General features: G+C 37.8%; 1 protein-coding gene across 1 annotated transcript in view; it reads right to left on the bottom strand.

Moving 5' to 3' along the window:
* AKAP6 (A kinase (PRKA) anchor protein 6) overlaps positions 1–15377 on the bottom strand; it is a 226514-nt gene that overhangs the window by 26356 nt on the left and 184781 nt on the right. The gene's annotated exons all lie outside the window — the stretch shown is intronic.

Below are 15377 nucleotides of genomic sequence, written 5' to 3'. Positions count from 1 at the left end.
TAATGCATCCTACATGCCAAAACTAAAGAGAGATCTACCACCCGGAAGCAGTTAATGGCATGGGGTGCTTTCGAGCATGGTTTTATCCACAATCACACTCTACTGTCATTCAACATCAATTCAGAGTTTTATTAACTCATAATGTTTTTTAATAATAATATCTATGAAGCTGGGGTCCAGAAGGCACAAATGCATCTGAGGATGACTGCTTCAGCCCAGCTTCTGAGACCCTATACTTTTATAGCATTGCATGGTTCAAGTATTCAAGTATTATCATAGGCCTGTGCTACTCCTGAATTTAACAGGACTATGCTCCACACGTGGGAGCTTTCCAGATAATTTAAATTGTAACTTGCCAACATCTGTTTCCCTCTGTGGGATGCCACAGATGAAAGTGCATGACCCCATGAGAAAATCTGAACTATCATCTTTTTTGAAGACAGGGTATTTGCCTTTAAGCTTCCAGTTAATCACAATAAGCAAACAAAAAAAGCCACTGCATCTCTCAAAGCTGTTCACAAGCGTGAACTGATAAAAAATCAGGACCTGCCCTCCTGCATTTTATTAGCAAAACAATAACATTCTACAGAAAGTGAATTCAAGTTCCCGATTTTCATATCACTTTTCCTTTAAAAATTGGAATTTATACTTAGAAATGTTGTACCTCAAAGGAGTATTTTGCTGCTGGAACTGTGTGCTTGATCAATAATACTAAGCTGAAAGTCTAAAGCAAAACCTTGGTATACACATCTAAAAATATACATCTTTTCTTTGCCTTGGATAGCGTGCAAGCAATTTTTTTTTATTCAAAGCCTTCAAGAGAAATGACGATTAAACCCACAAACATAGCTGAATTACTAATCTACTTTCACTGGCACAATTGGGCCGTTCTAACAGTTAACAGATTGCTTATTAATCAACAAGGGTAAACAAGACAATGCAATCTCATTTAAAGTGGAAGTTTTAATGCCTAAAAGTATTTGTGTTCAAGATGTTAATCCCGATAAGGCTTCATTAGAAGACGTCTTAAAATGATTAAGTACGCTTCATTGTAAAGTACACTGAGTAGTGTATTAGCAGGTGGACATTTCATACAGATGTTCCACTTATTGATATAATGCATTCTATAGCTATTTAAATTACCCTAACTCTGTAATAGCTAGAATTCTATTACTTCTGTAATGAAAGAACCCTGTACCTTTAATATTTCTGAATTTTAAATAAGATGAATGACAAATTCCCAAACCACTATTTATGGCAAAATATGACCAGGAATTTTATTATTCAATTTATACCAGAGCTGCATTTTCACTTACGTTTCCTGAACTTGCCCTTATTTATTTTCCTAGAGTTCATTACTATTTTCCTTCATAGTTCTTGATGTAACCACCACATCCGGCACACTTCCTTTCTGATGCTGCTCATTAGCCTAATGTCACATCAGAAAAACACCCAAACCAAACTAAACCAAACCAAAAAACCTACGTAAAGTTAAAGTCTGGGTTCTTATTTTACATTTTATAACAGCTAAGCAATTCAGTTTTATGGAAGTAATGGTAAGTTATATACTGATGGCCGTCAAATCTATGTAGACATACATTAACTTCATGGAAGTCAACACAGCTCAGAATCTGGCCCCATAACATTAACTTACTTTAATCTATCTGATTATGTCATCCCTTATAAATATTGTTCTTTTTTTGATACAATACCATATAATATGATGAGGTAAGGACTATTTCATTCATAAGCCATTATATGGGAGTTTAAGTGAAGCCTTTAAGTTGTGTTATCTGAAAGCAGAGCTACAGCATCCAAGTCATTTCTAATTTACATCAATTTTACACCAGCATAATAACAGTAGCTCTACTGAAGCTATTTCTGATTTACATGGCTGTGACAGTACAATTAGGCCTATGGCACTTTTGTTTCAATTTTATTACATGATATTATGGTTAATATTAAACAGGAGAAGAATGAAGTGCTTGTATCTAACTGTGTTGAAAGAGTTGGCTATAGCAACAATACTTTAAAAGCCAGAGAACTTAATCATGTGAAGACATCTTTAAACCCTATATAATAGCACTAGCAATAATGAATTTAAGCAGTATTACGGTCTGGTATGTAGTGTCCTAAAGGGACACAATAATTGCCTGTATCCTGTGACAGGACATCTTGCAGTGTTGTATATCCATCCACGTTCTGCTATTGTTAAAATGGCATGCTTGCATAAAAACCTGTCAGTATGGCAACTGTACAGGCAAAGTGTGCTTCCAGGACCACGGTTACGTCAATTATTTGCAAGGTACATTCTACATTGTGAATTAACAGCTATAATTCATGATGAATAAGAAAAAAAAAGAAAAGAAAGACGATGAGTATCTCTACTGAGGCTTGGGCCTGATGTTCTACAGCTGCTATAGTAAGCTACTGGGTGCTTGACAGTTCAGAAAATTAGGAAATGATCTAACAGTAGACTGAGAATCATCGTTTAGGCTCACTTAGTCTCCTGTGTGTGCAGAAGATTTGCTGAAGTATAGATTAAGAGATCAGACACTTTCGATTGTGGCTCCTCACACTATCATGTGTCCATTGAGCTGTGGTAACTGTAAATAGAATCCAAATCTTTGCAAATGTGGGAGAAACACATTCACTTAAATCATTTGCAGTGAGACTTAAATTAATGTATTTGACTTCTTTGCTGCAGGCTAAGAGTATACACAGTAAGTGCAGCTGCTGTGTATGAACTTGACTTTGTGTCTGAGTCCTTTGCTTCACAACAGATACCCTGATAACACTGAGGTGCTATTCATTATAATGTTATTACGAGTCATGGTTTCCCATACTGAGGATTCCTGTCCATGCTGCTAGAATCTCAGAAGATTTTTCTTCCCTCTGCCTACTCCTATTTTCAGTGCTTTGAAGTTATCACCCGCATAGCTAAAAAGGGCTAGCTGAAACTACTTTCACAGCTTGTTAATACCATGCCTTAAATCATCTGGAAAAGCCCCTGCTGAGCCGAATGACATCAAACACTCTTTCCAAGCCATGGGCTAATGGCACTATCTATGGGGATAGAAGTAGCCATGATCTGAACAGAAGGTGCTCTGCATAGCTGCGTGACTCCTAAGTGAATGGCATATGACCAGAAACACGTGTGCAGCTTTAGGCAGTGCCAGAGCATATGGGAGGCATAGAAAGGTGGGAAGTTGAGGAATATTAGAGCCCCTCAAGCCCCAGTCCCCCTTCATCCCTCAGCCTTCCTGCAGAGTATCAGTGCCTGAGCTGTGCTGCACCGGCTGCTCTGCACGACTGAAGGACATGGATGGGAAGTCGGCTTTCTCACACAACGTGCTACATGAGTTGGCCACTGAAGCACTGTGACATCAGGGTTCTTCAGCAGGCGTTTAATATTAACCATTTCAAAGTGCTAAGGTTCTCAGTGAATTCAGTGGGACTACTTGCGCCTAAAAATAGTTTAAAAGTCAGTTTAAGGTTAGTTTAGTTTACTTAAATCCAGATAATCCACATATAATCACTACATAAAATGTTGAGATATGATTTCTGTAGCATCATTTATTGCATATTGTTTGGGGAATTCACTTTTATGGGATCTGAAGTTCTTTCAATCATTTCTGTCCTTCTTGCTTTCACTCTACAATTAGGAATAATAAAGGTCCATGCAGGGATGCCCAGAGCTTTGAAAATAGTTGGAAGATGACAATGGTAACTTACACAGATGGATTTTCTTTGTGCTTTCAGGTTCAGAAGAAATGCCAAGGTACACTGAGACAAATGCTATTTCTAGGCTTATGTTGTGGTTTTAGGGGTATTTAGGAAAATGAAAGAAGCTCGACTGCAGATAAATCTGGAATGACCAGATCTAAGAGGAAGTTTCTGTCTAACCTTGGTCTGTTAAAGGCTTACTCCTTCTCCTTGTTACAGGCTGTGAGTATGTGAGGAAGGGAATGATACCCTTCCGATTGCATCAGTTGTTGCCTGATGGAAGACAAAATGAAGATGGAACTGTTGGTTTTTAGTACAAGAACCATATGCAGAAATTAAGGCAAAATGTGAGAATGGAAGCTACCCTTCTGAGTACAACAATCAAACTGCAACTCTTAAAAAAGTGTAATTTGCCTTTTTACATCTGATTTTTGGCTAGTGCAGCACTTCAGTTTTCAAAAGTGCTAATGTAAAACTTTTAAGTATCATGGCTCACAGCACTAATACATCAATAAAGGGAAAATAGGAAACAATATGCTCACAAATGTTGGGTAAAATGTTGGGTAGTTTTCAGTGTTTTCTGTGAAATGGCAATGCCTGTTGCAACTTCTTTTGTCGGGGTGATGCATCCCTGTATTTCAAATTCCATTCTTACAGGACACATGGTGAAAATAAGAATTTCTGTTTCTGAATGAAAAAGAAGCCCAGTAATTCCTCAAAAAATATTACTAAGAAAGTAATTCCTCAAAACAAAAAAGCTAAATGACAAAGATAGGAAATGAATGATGACTTGTCTTCTTTTAGAAAAATACTGCCAAACCCACGTGCTTTTGCTGATTTCAAGGTTATAAGAAAATGTCACCTAATATGGGAACTCTACTCAGTTGCATACTGTGGGACTTAATCTATATTGAAGCTAAATATTCTATAAGTATGCAGTGAAGTGCAAAAAACAGCAATTGAAAAATGACATGATTAAATGGCACAACATGCAATCATTTGCTCTCAATTATATCAATGTATCTTCTTCATTTCAAGGAGTCAGGCAGAAATATTGTTTTTTAAATGCCTCTATTAAATTGGGCACCAATAATAAAATAGATGAGAGTCCTAATAAGCTCATTTACGTAACATACATCACACACCACAAAACTATTCTCTCCAAACGGGTTTGTTCATAGATTTGTCTCCTGGTTGTCACCAGTCTTGCCTGTATTAAAAGATTTTAAAGGCACAAGGCTTGCAGACCATTCAGTGGAAAACCTTTGCACTTAACCCTTGAGAGATCTTTAATGCTAATTATGGAAAAAGTATTGATATAATATCTTTGCTGTCACATTTTATTACGATGATGGTCACAACAGAATCTGGGACTGACATTTTAGAAATATCATCTAATTGCAAGTCAGAAATACAGAATGACAGTTTAAAGTAGAATACGACTTCTTTCAAAACAGCGAACTGGTTCTCTTTATTTAAAAGCCCTACTTTTAATAGCATTACAACTACTAAATTGCTACGCTGATCATATCTCTGTAACTCATTCCTTAGCAAAGTGTTACGATATCTCTCTTACAAGTCTGAGAACAGTTCACTATACTCCTTGTTTCTATACATATTAAAAATGGCAATGAACTAATAGGAAAAAATACTTCATTTTTTGCACGGGCTTCAAGAATCTACATAGGAGCTTACATTCTACATATAATCAAGTGCTTATATTCATTCATTCATTTTACTAGCATTAAAAAATTACATGGGAATTTGTGTTTATTTGCAATGACTAATGCAAAAAATTGTATTAATTAGGTAAATATATTTATTTTAAATAAAATATTTATTTTTAAATAGCATTCTAAAAGTACCTGTGTTCTTCCCCATTTTCCTCTAGAAGTACAATATATGCATTAACACCAGTAACAATCCAGAATAGATGCTTCTGGGCTCATTCCATAAAAGCTGCTATTATATCCGTATGACATTCTTTAATTTCTTTGTTCTATTCCTTATGCTCATTTAAGTACTTCAAAATATTTGTTTGTAAGAATATAGTTCCATGGTCTGTTATTTAGCTCATATTCCCATGTAACTAGTAATATGTAATATACTTCTCTTCATAAATTAAAAACACTATTAAAATTCCAGACGTATAAAACAATATGAAGATTAAGTTACTATAAAAGAAACTATAATAGCTTACAGATTGCTTGTATCATTACTAAAGCGCTGGTATCTATTACAGTGTCTCACTGGAATAAAGAATGCACTTTTGGCAATAATCTGTAAAAAAGTGCCCATTATTGTTAAGATGCTCCTATCTTAGCTCTAAACTAGTGTGCAATTACAGGAGGGTAACTTTTAAAAATAAAAGAAAAACAGCGTTGGATGTAAATGCATCTTCCCTACTGAAATACAACATAGCCTTTCCAAGCCTTATTTTAATGATGTTTCATACAAGGCACTAATTAGATTCATTTTCACACTGAAATATTTTAGAGCTATTTACTACACACTGCAAAGTTGGGGTTAACTTGGTTCCAGGGGATAAGCCAAGTCATTCAGACAGAGGAGCCAGACATGATGGCAGGAGGATCCATTTTTCTAGTCTGGCACTGTTTGTGTTTATAAATGCCTTTGGTTTGTGCCCTCTTTTAATTCAATTTGAGAAGTTCTCTTTCCAGCAAAAAAAGATCTAAAGGAGAAATATTGAAAGAAGTAGCACAATTTGCTAGGGTTTCTTTTTTGTCCCTAGAAAACACTAAAATAAAAGTAGGGAAAGCATCAGACAGGTAGGATAAATATCAGTGCTATGTTTTGCTTTTGTAATGAATCCTGAATCACACTACCCCAAAATTTATTTGCCTATAGTGGACATTACAAACTTGAAATTTTTGCTAGATCACCACCACACTGGGCAGAGTTTCAAATGAATGTGTGTGGAAATTCAAGAGATTAAATGACTTGAGGTACAGGTGGAAACTTTACAAAATCTAGTAAGGCATAAGTTAGGCTGAACTTTACTTCCAGTTGTTGGAGTTCACTTAGAATTACAGCTTTAAAGAAATCAAGATGTTTCTTAACATACATCACATATTAGATGCCAAGAAACCCCCTCCAATTGCCTAAAAACTTTAGGTATCAGAATTTCAACCATCTTTAATGAACAGTTAAAACTGTTAAAACTTTGTATCCTGCCTCAGAGCTATATGAGGTTTTAGACGAAAAACTTCCTTGCATGGCTGTACATCAATACCTGTAACCCTCAGGCTGAGGTTCAGATGCTAATATTATACTTACTCCCTTTCTTAATCTAGCTCCCCCACAGCTGGTATACATGCATTTTTGCTGTCCCTGTGCAATGGGCCTGGTATATTCTGAAATGTAGTGAGAGTTTACCCTATTCTGAATTACAGGAAAAAAACATCCTGCAGTGCATTGGTATTACCTTTTTATGGGAAAGCAGTGAACATAAAATAAATTAGACTAATCTTTTGGAGACTTCAGGACAGGCAGGGTGATAGGAAAGGGAAAATAAACAGATCTAATGAGTAAGGAAAAAGAGATTTCCTTTGGCTTTTTTTTTTGTGTCAGTGAAGCAAATTTAGCCTGGATTCAGAAATGTACAGCTTGAGCTGCTCCAGGGTAAACAGAGGAAAATATATTATGATGCTTTCATGTGTATCTGTATATGCACAAGGGCAACAAGCAGGCTTTTCTAGAAATGATGTTCCTCCTTTTATTTCAAAAAAGCAACGCATCCTCAGAATGGGTATGTCATTAAAACATAAAAACATTATTTTCATTCTTTTGCCATATCTTAGTCATAAACATACACACAGACACATATTTTTTGGTTTCAGCTCAAGACAAAACTAGCAGTCCCCAAGAGAAGTTACTTGCAGCAGAATCAACCAGAGCCAGGCAGCACTGTGATGAGATAGGCTCACTCGTATCTGAAGGAGGCTAGCCTACCCCAGTATCTTATTTGCATAAATAAGTTTTAGGCAAGTGTTTGCATAAATATGTTAAATTTTAAATTACCATTAACTTGCCTCTTGTACAAGTGTCGTGGTTTAACCCCAGCCAGCAACTAAGCACCACGCAGCCGCTCATTCACTTCCCACCCCCCCCACGGGGATGGGGGAGAAAATTGGGAAAAGAAGTAAAACTCCTGGGTTAAGAACGGTTTAATAGAACAGAAAAGAAGAAACTAATAATGATAATGATAACACTAATAAAATGACAACAGCAATAATAAAATGATTGGAATACACAAATGATGCTCAGTGCAATTGCTCACCACCCGCAGATCGACACCCAGTTAGTCCTCGAGCAGCGATTCCCCACCCCCACTCCCCAGTTCCTATACTAGACGTGACGTCCCATGGTATGGAATACCCCGTTGGCCAGTTTGGGTCAGGTGCCCTGGCTGTGTCTTGTGCCAACTCCTTGTGCCCCCCCAGCTTTCTCGCTGGCTGGGCTTGAGAAGCTGAAAAATCCTTGACTTTAGTCTAAACACTACTGAGCAACAACTGAAAACATCAGTGTTATCAACATTCTTCTCATACCGAACTCAAAACATAGCACTGTACCAGCTACTAGGAAGACAGTTAACTCTATCCCAGCAGAAACCAGGACAACAAGGTAGGCAGACATGAGTTTGACATGCACAGTTTAGTCCCAGGGCTATAAGAAGGCCAGAATTAGAGGTGAGGACAGAAGCAGGTGATGTGGTCAAGATGAACTGTGAATGGCAGTCAAAAAGCTAAGTGTTGTCAAAAGCCAAATGTCTGGATGAGATGACTGTATATGATGGTCTTAGAGGCTCAGCGTTACTCATATTACTGCACCTTCAACCGCCATTCTTCCATTGCCTGGACAACAGGATTGGGGTAAAAAGACTAGACGGGATGAAAGCAAAAAGGGCACAAAACAGGCTTTCTTTTCTTCACTAAAGCTTAGACTAGAGAATGTAATGAGGTTCTTCTTATTGTGACCAAAACGTGAAAATAAGCGTCACTGTGATAAAGGGAAAAGCGGTGCACTATAATGGTATAGCATCATCAGCTGTTGGTGAAATGCACAGAAAATCCATCAGATTACAGGCCAGGTCTTCAGTTTTATTCTGAGGTGAGGAAATGCAGCACTTTCCTAACAAACCACTAAGGGAATCATCCTGCAAAGGACAGGAATCCACATACATCTTTTTTTTTTTTTCCATTGACTTTATGCAGCAAGCATAATCTAAGCTGCTCTGCTGTCTCTAGTAATATGTTGCCAGTCTGCAAATCCCATTTCTGACTGACATCTCGTACTTGTGATACATCATATACCTGATAAGGATTGCAATAACACTTCAGAATGTATACTGAAGGCCTGTTCTTTTTACACTCCTATTCTTACTCATACTGAATTACACTTTACCCCGCAAATAATTCTACTAAAATCAATGGGTTTCCTGGCAGTATGAAATTATTTTTAGTGTGAGTAAAGGTACTAATACAGTCTATAATACTATTCCCTATTGGGACTATGATCTATTAACTTGCACGCAAAGATGAAACTCGGGAAACCTGTCCAGTACTGAAACCAAAATTAGGCAACGGTCTACTAGGTCAATGATCCACCAATTAAAGAAAAACCTCATTAGTAGGACTTAATGGCTCCAGAGAACACTATTCAATCAATAATCCACTAATATCAGAGAGATTTGCACCTGAAAATGCAGTGCTATGGCTCTAAAGGGGCAGTTATAGACAATCGAATAAATTGTATAATCACATGCAGTAGTACAAAGTGGACCTTAATGGAGACAGTACAGTGCATTTTTGTTAATTCTTTTATACTTCCAGTCCACATTATATTTGTTTTTCCATATGTTAGCACTAACAAAAGAAATAAAGCTTAGAGGCCAACCAAAGTACCAGCCCTCACTGTAAATTAGTGCAAGTCAATCTTGCCTTATTTTTAGGGGACATATTTCTTTGACTTTTTCTTTTGTCATCTTTGGCTTTCTTCTCATTTTCCTTTTCCCTTTCCAGGTTGATAGTAACAGAAGAGAAAGATTCTGGTTTTGCAGTAAATAGATCTTCAAGGCAATAGCAGGACAATAAGCAGTCACATTTTCAAGGAGTCATTTGCGTGGGTCAAAAGAAGAAAATCAATTATATCTTCAATGATAATGACAATAATAAGGGATGGAACTGAGAATGTTCTCTCAAAAGGAGCCAAGTCAGCTATTTTCAGTTCTCCACATCTGACTCTTCAAGAGGCCATGACTGAGAGGGGAAATATAGCCCAAAGTCTGCAGATGTCACTGATGTAAAGGGTTTGGGAAAGGAACTATGAGTTGTTTGTCACTATGAAATTGCAAGGTTTACTTTGTAATGGCCAGTCTGGGACAGCTTTCTCTGTAAGCCAGGGTGTCTTCTGTGTTAGTCAGCTTGAGTCAGACCTCAAGCGTTACAAGCCTACTCATGATATGACAATTAAATGCAGACCATCCCAGTACAGTAAGAAAGACAGGGATAAGAGGCCCATTGCCTCTTTCTCACCAGCTCCAGTTAACAAGGCGGCACTGGTTCAAATAAGCACCCTATTGCACATTTGGGAGAGCTGAGACAGAAATTTGGGCTCAACTTTTCTGGAAAAGAAATAAGCCTATAGTTAGTGTGGGAGAACCTCACAGATATTAGCAGTAAATCTTTCTGAGCTGGGATTGCGGTTGCCTCAACATCTTCAAGTCCCTCAAGTCTTAAAGATGTTCCTCATGTTTCCTTGAGCAGGATTCTGCTAATGGAGAACTTGACGCCTGAGCTAGTCATTTAGAAGTAGGTATTCTGAGGTACAGTACATCTCTGTAGCCAGATGCCTATAACAGAACAGATTAATTGCATCCCAAAAGTGCTTCCCCCCCAATTACTCTAAAAGAAGTTCAGACAAGATCTCTGCAATGTAGGTATCTAAAGCTAGCCTGTTTTAACGTACCTCTACCATATGGCTATGCTGTCTGCAGGGTAATCATCTTGGTACACCAGAAATAAGGGGACAGTACATAAAATAGAGGTAGGAGGAAGCAAAGTATGAATTAGTAACCTAAAAATAGCTACTAGGCTATTCTCCCAACAAAGGATTCAGTGTATTGCTGTATCCGGGCTCTGCTGAACTCAGGGTTCTTCCTGTTACTACAGCAACCTCCATCCCACACCCCAATCTTAGTCCAGAAGCCCACTGCCACTGCTGAATTAGAACTGCATGCAGATACTTCATGATACCTCTGTGGAACCCTGCAGCATGTTGGATCTAACCATCCCTGGTGGCTAGACCTTCTGCGTCCCTTCCTTTCCCCCAGCAAAGGGAGCACTTCTGGGGCAAAATGGTTTTAGACAACCAGATAGTGTTCATGATTAATGTTGAGATTTTGATTAATTAAAAACCTAGTAAGAATGTAAAAAAACCTCGGAGAATTCACAGCTTAAGCTTCACAGTCCAAATGGGATGATGGAATTAAAGCTGCTATCTCAGATGAGATATTTAAGACTAAATGGGCACTGTAAATTGTATTAGTGTTGTCTTAAATAAGGAGAGCATTTTGAAACACAAACTGAACTTTCTTTCAGTAAGTAGTAAGTATATTAAATCAAAATTTAAGATACATTTGAGCATATTGAGTATGTGAATACCGTGTGTGTGTGTGTGTATAGTATTCAGCATTGATATTTAAGTATATTAAAATCAAATTAGAGATATAAAATTATATATTGTATTAGGGCCAAAATACTGCATTTTTGGCAAAAAAATATGCAGAGCTGCTTTACTATAAAGAGGTGGCTTCTCATTTAAGTGGTCTACAGAAGCACTGCTTTGGGATGGTGGGTCATGTAAATCTAGTCTGAGTTTGCTTCAAACCATTATAAGTGGCATCAGGCTACATTTGACTTTGGAATCCTACCTGTTTTTCAAAAGATTTAATACTGTATGCCCTCCTGTTTGTTAAAATTTAATCCAAACAAAATTTGGGTAAACATTTCTTCATCTGTGAGAAGATTTAGGGCTCTGAAGTCACACTGTTTTTGAGAAATTTATTAAAATTATCACAACTTTTTTTTATCATCTTAGAGGTATAAAAAGGATTAAATCCTGCTTGACTTCTTTTGGACTTTCTATTGGAAACTGTTTTGCATACTTTTGTTACATGCATATTGAATTTCTGTAATTCTTTGATTGCAGCTCTGCCAGGAACATCATTCCAAAAATTGTAAAGGATCCAAAATGCAGAAGTGAAAGCGATTCCTGGCACCTGTAGGAACAGCCAGCACTTTTCTCCAATCTCTGAGTCTCTAAACCCTTACTCAAAGCTAATACTTTTCTTTGATTTCAGTTTGGCCATAATTTTATATGCTCCCAAACTCACTTGTGTTTTATTTGATAGAATTATGTTTAACTGAATTGTTTGTGACATGTACAGTGCTGACTCTTATGCAAACTTTTCACTTAAAATGGAAAGCATCATAAGAACTACTGATTAACTGATTGATTATTAATTACTAATGCAACCTATATTGTTTACTCCAAAAGTTTTGCTGCTTTAGGCATTGGAGAAATAAGAGATGGTGCTGAGAAATACTTTTTTTTTAAATGACATTGCATCATCTGGTATTCTCAGTCACAGATTTAGTGGAAGACGAAAAAATACAGTTCTAAGTGAGTCTAGTTATTAGAAATAGTTACAAGCATCAGATAATTTACACTGTTTACAAGGCAAACAGAAATGTCTACAAATATTACTAGCTATGGAATTCAATAGACCATTGACTTTTAGAAATATTAAACGGGAAAACATTTCCAAAACTACGAAGAGACTACCAAGCTTTGTACAGTCCACTGACTATAATCTGCTGCTGTTGTTTTAGGGGGGCACCAGTGATATAGCTAGAGCAGTCTGAGGAGTCTCAAGAAGGATTACAGAGCCCTGGGAGTGGTGGTAGGGGTCTCTGGAGCACAGGTAGTTTTTTCATCAATCCTCCTGGTCAAAGGGAAGGGGTTTGAAAGGGCCAGTCAAATCTGGTGAATCAACAAATGGTTATGGGACTGCTGCCACAGCCAGGGGTTCGGCTACTTAGACCATGGGACGCGCTTTAAGAAACCTGGTCCACTGGTGGCTGATAAGGTCCATCTGTCAGAAAAAGGAGAGAACATTTTCGGTCATAGCCTTGCCAAGCTGGTGAAGAGGGCTTTAAACTAAAGTTGCCAGGGGAGGGGAACCTCAATCCATCCCACTCCTACCAGTTTGATGGCAGTGCCAGCAATAGATGCCCAGAGCCTGCCTGGAGAGGGATCACAGGTCAGCAGGAGAGCACCTGAAGACCAGCACAAAGGAATTCCAGCCACTCCAGACAGTAAAAGTCAGATTCATTGAGGGCAACAACAAAAGCTTCTGTAGGTATGTCAGTGACAAAAAGAAGACTAGAGAAAATGTGGGCCCTCTCCGGAAGGAAACAGGAGACCTGGTTACCCAGGATATGGAGAAGGCTGAGGTATTCAATGACCTTTTTGCCTCAGTCTTCACTGGCAAGTGCTCCAGCCACACCGCCCAAGTCACAGAAGGCAAAGGCAGGGACTGGGAGAATGAAGAACTGCCCACTGCCGGAGAAGATCAGGTTCGAGACCATCTAAGGAACCAAAATCAGGTCTCTCTTTTCTAAAGGCCCAAATATAGATTTAGGAGACAGGTATGACAATATATATAGCATGTTGCTTATCGCTTCAAATAAAACCAGATCAGAAAACTACATGAAATGCAACATTATTGTTGCCAAAGAACACCATTTAGCCGAAAACCTCTACTAAAATCCTGTTCTGAACAGGAAAATCTTGTTCCCCCTCCAAACTCGGTTTGGAGGAGAAGGAGAACAGGATCCTTTATAAATCTTGCTAGTGAAAGCAATAGAAGCTTTCCCAGTTCCGTGTGATTGAGAAGGGATTCTGAGATGGACAGATACTCACAAGTCTAAGCTTCTTCTTGAGTAGCTGGTCTGTGAGCCAAAGACATAACAACTACCCTTTTGATGCTGATGGGTCATTTCTCTATATTGAACACTTGAAGTCATAAGTTTTATTGCAAATGACAGAAATATATGACTAATTATTTAGGCTCCCTTACTGTCTTTTGGATGAGCATTTTGCAGAGAAAACAGCATGCTTTTTGAAGTCCCAAACACATAAACGCAAATATGGCAGAATACTTCTACTTAGAAGCCAACAAGCACACAAAATTCTGGCTAGACCTTAGTCAAATGAAATTTACTAAAACTTCCATGAAAGAATGTGAATTCTTTTTATTATTGCTCCTCATTCTTTCCTGCTCCAAATCTCTCCTGACCCACAAAATTGCCATACATCATTAGGTTAGGAAATCAGTTGTGTCAATTATTAGTCTCATGACATTAGGTCCTTCAGCTGTTAGAATTATGTGTTTACCTGAGAATCTTGTATTTCATTTTAAAAGTATGTTCCTGGTTCTGGTCCTCATCGTTTCAGTGAAAAGCTAGAAAACATGAACTCAAGGGACTCAAAAGGCAGAACAGAAATAAAAAGGATGAATAAATAAAATAAATGTATGTTCGTAGTTATGAAGATCTCATGAATTTTAAGTCAATCTCTTGATTTTCTTAGTCCAGATTCATGGGTTTTTCACATTGCAACAGAAGAAAACAAACCAGGATGAAGACACCCATGCTTCACTCTTTACAGCTGGGCAACTTGTGTTCATTCTTTCCCCCTTCTTGACAGGAGCCTGGGTTAGGCTACACTTGGAAGCTCACTTAATGCTATTGTGGAATGGCCAGCAAGTGTCACTATAGACTGAAGCAAAGTTCGTGCCTGTCCTTCGTAACTAAATATGAAAATGTCTGAGGCAGCAAGGAGCACTGAAAGCTGGTGGAACAAGTAACAAAATGGCTCTGCAGACTGGCTGCACATTGTGTGGCACAGAGATCACTGGGCTGACCAAAGTATACCACAGAGTTTCCACAAAACCAAGAAATACAGGACCTTACATAAGCTAGGTAATGACCGTAACTAATAATATTCTAGTAATTCTAATATCTAAATGAGCTAATAATAATGGGAAAAAAAAACCCAGCCAAACATGCTCAACAGGATTTGAACTTTGAAAATAAACAAGAAACAGTGGTAAATGCAAGGAAGCAGTATCTTTTCATCACATATGAAAATGGAACATACCGAGAAGTAACCCAGAGGAAGGAAGGAAGGGCTGCCTTGTGGTTCGCACCAAAGATTAGGGTCACTGTAGCTGGGTTCTACCCTAACACAGCCATTGACTTTCTGTGAAAACCTGGAAAAGTCACTTAATTTCCATGCATTTTATTTCCCTCATTTCTAAAAAGGGGATAATAATATCTACATTATAGGTTTAGTGGGGCTTAGTTCATTAATGTTTGTACAGCATATACAGCTCCTTGACTGGATAGTACTATAGAAATGCTAAGTATTATTATTGCACAGCAATATCCCAAGAGAAAAGTAACACAGTAGTACATTCTTTAATAAAAAGAACACTCAAATTAATATGGCACGATTTTTTATAAAAGAAAACAAAGAAGTAAAAATAATTTCCTACTACTGAATTT

This window comes from Haliaeetus leucocephalus, unplaced genomic scaffold (assembly GCF_000737465.1).
Source record: "Haliaeetus leucocephalus isolate CR32 unplaced genomic scaffold, Haliaeetus_leucocephalus-4.0 Scaffold417, whole genome shotgun sequence".
NCBI classification, from domain to species: Eukaryota; Metazoa; Chordata; class Aves; order Accipitriformes; family Accipitridae; genus Haliaeetus; species Haliaeetus leucocephalus.
This window is presented reverse-complemented; position numbering and strand designations above follow the sequence as displayed.